We start from the raw sequence: 8,441 nt of genomic DNA on the forward strand, positions 1-8,441 counted from the left end.
TTCACCTTCGATAGATTTTCTCCTCGATAAATGTGTCTGCCTGCTGCTGTTGCCTGTCCATCATAGGCAGATAGCACTGTGTTCTGAAACTGAGATACGATTCGGTGGTGCTGCTGGCTGACATGACAGGCCTGACAAGCCCGAACAACATATTGACATTTTTGCTATACATTCCACACGGCAGGGGTGCCACAAGAATCAAAGGGGGCGTGGCTGGCCGCCTCCTTCAGAACCTGGGGCCACGACAACATGTGCGAGTGTTTATGTCGGCGTGTCAATTTTCGTTGTTGACGTGTTGCCGCCTTGCAGAAGTCTCCATGTCTCCCGTCGCCTGTATTTTCCCCTCCATACCATAACCTATTAACGATCCGCATAACGCCACCCCAACAACAACAACTACAATAGCAACAACAACAACTTTGACTTGCCCGTCGTCGATGTCGTAGTATTATTAAATTTTACTTTCGCCACTCAATATGGGAAATGTCATCTGTTTATGATGGCTTTTTGACATGTCTCGTTATTGAATATGCTCTTGGATCCATTCCTTTCGGGTTTGTTCCTTTGTTGTCGTCTCCTAGTTTTGATACCCTTATGGATTATATTCAAATTTTGGAATATACAACTTCTAAATAAAAAATTATTAAATAATCAAATCCTCATTTTATCTTCCTTATATTTAAATAAATACTAAATATCTGGCTTTCATAACAATAAAGTATAAATATTTAAAAGGATTGATCTTCATTAGTGTATTTAATGCTTCGACTCTAGAAAATGTTTTTTTTTTTTTTGTTCTAAAATAATTTTTTTGGGGAGGCGCTGATGTTTTTCTTTTTTTTTCATTTGATGCCGACAACTTTTGATGTGTTTTCAATTTTGCGGTTTTCTTTTTTTAAACTTTTAAACTCCTGTCTCCATGTCTTAAGCTGTTGACAAGCAAAAACATTTTATTTACCTCTCCATACATTTATATATACATATATGATTTATTCCTTAACTGATAATTAAATATTTACAAGATAAATAAAACATAGCATAATATATAAACAAGAGAAGATCGTTAATATTAATTGATAAAAAATTAATTAAAAAACTATCGTATCAATCACTTTACCATAAAGACAAAATTCCCCCGGTGTTCAGTACCAACATCGATTTATATCTTTCCTTTGTGGCCGTTGTTTCTATTGTAGCCATCTCTCGGCAATCCAATTGAGTCGCTTTCAATCCAACTATCAATCATGCGGGAAACAAGTTATATCTTTGTGCCCATTCAGGTGGCCCCCTTTGTGCCCCGTCGATCCCCAGCAGATCGGAGCATAAGTGGGCGCTTAGCCCGAGATGTACGACGACGAATCCAATAAAAAAGAATGAAAAAAGGTCAAGTGACTGACAGTAGCCAGGCAGCAGCAACAGCAGCTACTTACTGTCAAGATGTGTCATAAACACATCAACTTTACTGTCGAAACAAATAAAAATATAAACTTTGACACACACAGAAGGCAGAAGGCAGAAGGCACTCAAAGGCAACAGCAGCTAACGAAAATCAAAGCGAATTGGAAGAGGAGAGACGGCTTTCTGGTTTTATTCTCTAGTCTCAGGGGGTAAGTCATAACGAATACATTTTATTTCCACAAAATTGCACTAAAAATGTCATAAAAAAAGAAACAAAAATTTGAGTGCCTGGTGGAAACCGAAATCAATTCTGGTAGCTGACGGAATGCGACAATTACGGAAGACGAGTCGTTAAAAATTAGACTAGAAAACCAACAAAATAAAACAACAAAAAAGAAGGGAAAGTCAAATGAGTCGCTAGTAAAACTTGTTGTGGAGTCATTAAGGCGAAACCCTATAAGACACTGTCCGTGAATTCCCTTAAGTACCTGATGTCGAAAGGCCGTAAAATTATCTCACTATAAAATTTAAATGACTTAAATGGTGTCCCATTTCCACACACACCCTGTCAATAAATAACAGCTCCACACAATAAAACCTTAAAACTTTTTATGTATTCGAGATTATATTCGACATTTTTAGTGGCATTGAAATCAATTTTCGAATCGTTAATCTTGTAAATTATGCATGTCGCCTGTCGGATGGCGTCATTCCGGTGAGATTTTTTTGGAGCCACTAAGCCACCAACTTCTAGATGGCTGTCTATCTGTGTGATATGGAACTTGAGTTGTTTTTTTCGTTTAACGATCGAACTTGTAACGAATATGTCCCACGTCAGCTCCAAAATTAATGTGGAGCAACTGCAACAAGTTGGTGAGCTTATAATTTATAAACCACACAAATTTTGTTTCAACCTTGGTAAATAAAATTGCTGTATTGTTTTATTTTGTCGGTGCAATAACACATATATTTTTCTCCCATAATGGCAAATGACAACTGTCAAAAAATTTCAATAGAACGGAAAAAACTCTTTAAAAAAAATGGCAAAATGTTGTAAGACCACAAAATCTGCACACGTAACCTGGACAAAATCCCCTGGTCAAAGCGTTTCCAACCCTCCCGACCAGAGAAACCTCGCCTGACACATGTAAATGCGTGCTGACAGGCAGAAGGGAAAAGAATAAGTACAAAACCCGACCGAAATAAAAGAAAACTGTCAACAAAATTAATGTCATGCGTGTGCAGGGCAATGAAAAATTATGGGCTGGCTTTATGTCAATAACAAAAGGGGACCGACACGCAGAAATCCAAGAGTGCAAAAACCATGTTGAAGCATAGCCTTAACCGGCAAAAAACCTGGCCGACATACCAACAATGATTGATTTGACAGGACAACAATGAGTGACGAGCCTGGTCTATGCAAAAAAAAAAAAAAAAAGGGGGATACTTCAACCCACAACAAGTGCAAATGGTTGTCAATTCGCATGTGGACGCCTCGGGTGCATGCCCACTAATGAAGGCAAATAATATTAATACTTTTCGAGAGCGTTTGCTCCTTTTTCCTTCAGAAATATTATTTTCCAGCCATTTGTCAACATTTGTCAAATTTGACAGCACACGCCCGCTAACATTTTGCCCCTTTGGCGATGTTTGCAACTCCCCTCCGACCATCCATCCACTCATTCCCTCATTTATCCATCCATCCATCTATCCATCCATCCATCCATTCATCCACCCCAGTGACATTGACAGCTCTCAGGGTGCCTTTTTCCGTTGGGTTGGAAAAAAGTTCTGGGCCCTTTTACGCGAAATTAATATCATGTACAAACAAAAACAACTGAGCCAAAGTACTTATCATCACCCGGAAACCAAACGACCAAAAAGAGGCATACTTTTTGGATTGGATCGAGGAGGTGTTCAAGGGTTAAGAGGGTTGACCAGCCCCTTGTGGAAAGGAAGTGCGTTGAAGTGATGTTGGTAAATGTATAATCGAAAAGAATGTGAAGCCGCTTTTCAAGGATTTCAATATATAGTTCAACGCTTACATAAATTTCAAGCTTGTTATAAGTTTGGAAATTATTTTAATACAGATAAAAAAAATTAAAATCCTTTCTAAGCTCTCATAAATTCTTATAAAAAGATTGCATACTTACTTCACTGTTCTATGAAAAATCAATAATTCGGTAAGTAGAATATGACTTCTAAAATAAATACGGTCTAAAACTATCAACACCTTTGGTAAACTGATGAAAGGGGATGCTTCCGAGTATTTTATCGAACCAATAATAAGACCAAGCTCCTGCCTTGATGTCGATATAAAAACCACACAGCGGTGTCGAATTTCGAACAGATTTCAATTCGATTTTATTCGATTTGGGTCGCGGACAAGGGGCTATCGGCAATCCCACTTCCTCACGCCCCATCCTCAAAATCATACCATATACCATATATACACACATCCTCCATAATTTCCAGACCCCGAGGAATGGCAATGGCAAAAGGGGTGTGTTGAAGGGGGTGGTTTTTGCGGCGGCCGTGAATAAAGCGATTTGTCTTCTTTGTTGTTTACGTTTGGTGTTATAAATTCTCGTTCCGGGGACTTGGACGTACGTGCTACGGTCGCCGAGCGTATATGAAATTGCCTAAAAATTATTTGTGCATAACAGGGGATAATCATAAATCTGGCTAATTGCACTTTATTGGGGTCGCTCTCCCCGGCCGAAATGCCATGACCAGCACAGCCAGCCGGCTGACTGGTGGTGGCTGGGCTGACATCGTTGTCTCGGCTCTTAGGGCGAAATTGAATTTGACATGCCGCTCACAGGCATTAAATCTGAAAAATCCCCCCCGCTGCCCCGGAAATGGCAACATATAAATTTACAGCTTTCTGACGATTCGGTGACATTTGATATGGCTAATGGTGTTATGACACTCACTATTCGCCTTTCATATCCAGTTTAGGCTTGTAAGTTTTTGACGAGGGTCTCGGTAACGTTTGAACCGTTACAAAATTTTACCATTAATAGTTCTTACTAATAAAACTTTGAAAAAAGTTCTACGCGAAATATTTTAAACTTTGTAATGAAATGCAGAAACTGATTTAAAACAGCACTTCAAAGCTAATATTATTGATTATATTATTGTCCGATTCCAAAGTGGCATACCTCTAAACGTTTGTAATCGCATTCCTAATCTAACTGCATTCAAAGTTTTCCATTTATTGATGGTCGAATTTTTGACCCCTGTTCATGTCCGATTTTTTGACTTTACCGTGGTTTGCCAAAAGGAGACCCAAAATAGCACCTCTGTAAGCCATATCCCTGACAATTTTTGTGCGATTCCAAAGTGGCGTTCCTCTAAACGTTTATAATCGTATTCCTAATCGAACTGCATTCAAAGTTTTTCAAATACTGATGGTCGAATTTTTGACCCCTGTTCATGCCAGAATTTTTGAGTTTTCTATGGAATAGAGGATGGATCACCCAAATCGGGATCACCAAAACCTCTAGCTTCGACAATTTAGGTCCGATTTTAATTAGAATCTTCAAAGAGCTTTGTTAAAAATCAGTGTCAGGTATAATTTTTATCCTAAGCATTTGCAGTTCAACAGAATTTTTTAAATACTAATTCCTAGCCATTTGCACAAAGATCTTGAAATTATGACCTTATGTTCGGATTTTTACGAGAACTATTATCACTACCCACCGACACATCTGATCATCATCCGCCGAACCCATGAGCGTCTTTATTAATATCGTTATGATGATATACCAGGCGGTGAAGGAGAGAATGGTTCCCCCATTAACATGAGAAACGAGAATTGTAGTCGGCACATAATTAGGTGAGTGTGTTTTCGAAATGAATATGAATATGCACCCGGGGCAAAAGAGCAGCGCCGGAGGAGAGTCTGGTTCTCCAGTTGCAGCCAAGTGGAGAGGCCACTGAGCCGCACAACAACCACCAGATTTTGAATAAATTTTGAGGGAAAAACCGGTGAGATGGACGGCGAGGAAAATCAAAATGAGGCAGAAGCCAGCGGCACAGATTCCGTGTGTAGTAGGTAACGTGGCTTTTGATCTTTGCTGCGTTTGTTTGTATACAATTTGATGGCTCGTGTTGATGGATCGTAAACGTGGAATGATGTTCGCGCTGTTGCTGCTCCTTTCGAGCACTGCTGCCCGATGATGACGATGATCAACGCAACGATGACGGCACAGTGTGTCTTTGATCATTTGCCGCGCCAGTTGGCAGTCAAAATGTTAATTTATATGTTCTGCTCCCGCCTACAATCGACAAAAAAAAAAAAAACAGGAAAAAAACTGAAAGGAAAGGAAAGGCCATGCCAGCCCATATAGCCTTATAGCAGCGCTCGGCACTAACAACTTTACAAACATGTTTGAGATTTTTATTACTGTGTGAAAATGTTCGATTCTTCCGTGAAATCCGGGCTAGTAAGGATCAAACAAATTTATGGGTGGGCGCAGCCAGATCTGGCAGGCCAGATCACTCAGTGCGGGAAAAACTTTTCATTGTGATTGATGGACGGATGGATGGATGGATGCCCATGCCACAAAAACAGCAGCGGTAGCGGCCAACAGCATTCCCAGAGGGATTTTGATTATAGACAAGTTGTCGGTGGATTTTTATTATTGTGGAAATCGATCAAACCACTTGACGGCTGATCAAAGACAGCACACAGCGAACATTTTTCGATATCTCTCGCATTTTAATGCGCGTATTTTTTATCCAATTTAATTATAGTGAATTTCGAATTTCAGTTTCGGTTTCTTTTGTTTGCGATATTAAAATGTTTTCAGCTTTCGTTTGCTGAGTTATGAAGATTCGTTTTTAATGAAAGTTGATGAGGTTCAATTGCAGTTCGAAATGTGAAATTACGATCGATTAAAATTTTTGAAAGTCAAATAAAGTGAAATAATGAAATGGTAAATTAGCGTGAAAACAGAGTGCGTTTGCAAGTAAAAAATGTACATAAATTAATAAATTGTTGATGGGAATAAATTTCAATGCTAATAAAAGTAATCACTAGGCAGCACTGATAAATTTATAAAACAATTTCCATTTTGTTAGCTGTATGAAATTTCAAATCTTTATTCGGACTTAAAGATAAAACTTCAATGAAACTATTGCTTGAATTTGAAACTTATTTATGAGAACAGATTAGATAATAAGAAGCAACATTGTTGATTTTCTTTGTGCAACTGAAAGGATAACAATATTGCATTGAACATACTTCCCCCATAACTTGATTACTCGTTAGTTGTTGGCAACAATGTGTAATAAAGCAAAACTTCCGCCGAGCAACCGAGATAAATCCGCTCAGGACGAGGACAATAACAAGCTGAGCCCGAACTGGTCCGATTGTCTGGCGGATGGTTGGTTCGTTGGTTGGTTGGTTGCCCTGGCCACATATACCCGGCAGAAAGAAACATTTGTCTCGCTTAATTTAAACAGATTTGCGAGATTATTGTCATGCCGACGTTGAGGCAGCAGTTTCAATTCGACCGTAGACAACCCGCAGTGCCAGCTGACAGATGGGGACAACGATTGGGGGGCGAATTAAGCGAATCGAGAATCCCTGAATCCCAGGGACTCTCTGCCGAATGCCCCATTCCATTCCATTCATTCGATGGGGGGGAGAAAGTTGCTGGGCAAACCAGAGCAAACCAACCGCGGTGATGCAAGCGAGTGCAAGGCAAATCTCCTGACAGCCGCGAGCCGGCAACTTTTAATGTTTTCTTTTTCTGATTGTATGGTGCTTGTATGCTTAGGCCTCGGGATTTCCGAGTGGGATGTTTGGATTGCAGAACAAATTTGCGGAGAACGTTATGCAAGTGATAGGGCGACAGATCGGGGGATCTGAAGAATGCTGCTTCTGCTGGATGATGATGATTCCCGCTCGGTCCATATTAAAAACGCTTTGAAGTCGCACCGCGGCAGCGAGAGGTGTCTGCGGCGCGATTCCAGCTCATGTCGGGCTTGACACGATCGGAGCGCTCTCTTATCCCAGATCCAAGAGCCCAGATCCCCGATCCCAGTTGAAGACTCCCAGATCAAGCCCGACAATCTGACGGCCCGACTGATGCACATCTAGATGCAGATCCAGATGCTGATGTTAATGCGGCCTGCCCACTTTTAATTGTTAATGAACGGCAACGGGTGGGGAAACTTAAGATGCACTTTTAAAAAAAATAATATATATATATAGTAATTTGTAGACCATTTACTGATATAATAAATTGTAAAAGTAATGATAAAATTATAACCTTTAAGTCGTAAAAATCGAATTTATTCTGACAATAGAAAATAGATGTTTGACAAAACAGGTTGGGAATTTTTAGATGCAATCGAGCCACAGTTCGAATAAATATTAAGGTTGTGATCATTTTATGCTTTTACTTCGGATCAAGTTCAAATATTTTTGAGCATTGTGAACTTGAAGGTAGTTTTAATTTACTTATAATAAGTTTAGCCTTGATTTCTAGTTCTTTTATTTTTTTAAGTGCACACACTCACTTGACAGCCTGAGCGGCTAACTGCCTTGGACAGCTACTCGTTTCCGGAAGTTTATCTCCGCTGCAGCGGAGCAGCAGCAGCTGCTTGAAAGTCATTAGACTCCGTCAGCCTTGTCACTCAAGCGGCGTTTTGCTACGGCTTCGAGCCGAGACTTTGAGGCTCCCTAACGGAGACAGACATTTGATCTGGCCTGTCAGCCAGAGCCATGTCAAGCTGTGTTTGGACAGCATGTTCGTATTGTCGGATAAGATGCGAAATGAGACAGGCTCTAACCCTTTGGGAGAAAATCATTCGACGGATCATGACTTAATGGTAAAAACAACTAATTGGGGAAAGGATAGGAAATCGTTTCTCGACTGAAATGTCACTTGAAATTTCCTTACGCCAAATAAGATTTTGGCAAGCAATTTGGCTTGACCGAAATTTTTTTGCATTTTTTTTTAAAGATTTCTAATAATCAACTATGCCTTGAAAAATATTACGTACAGTTCATAGAACTGTAGTAAGCC

The 8,441-nt window shown here is 39.8% G+C and overlaps 1 long non-coding RNA gene across 1 annotated transcript; it reads left to right on the forward strand.

The window, feature by feature from the left end:
- Positions 1–1,417: 1,417 nt before the first annotated feature.
- Positions 1,418–2,024, forward strand: LOC108090025. Its single transcript, XR_001771320.2, has 2 exons — positions 1,418–1,607; positions 1,669–2,024. It is a non-coding gene; the product is annotated as an uncharacterized LOC108090025 (long non-coding RNA).
- The last annotated feature ends 6,417 nt before the right edge of the window (positions 2,025–8,441 follow it).

Source organism: Drosophila ficusphila, unplaced genomic scaffold (genome assembly GCF_018152265.1).
Source record: "Drosophila ficusphila isolate 14025-0441.05 unplaced genomic scaffold, ASM1815226v1 contig_830, whole genome shotgun sequence".
NCBI classification, from domain to species: domain Eukaryota; kingdom Metazoa; phylum Arthropoda; class Insecta; order Diptera; family Drosophilidae; genus Drosophila; species Drosophila ficusphila.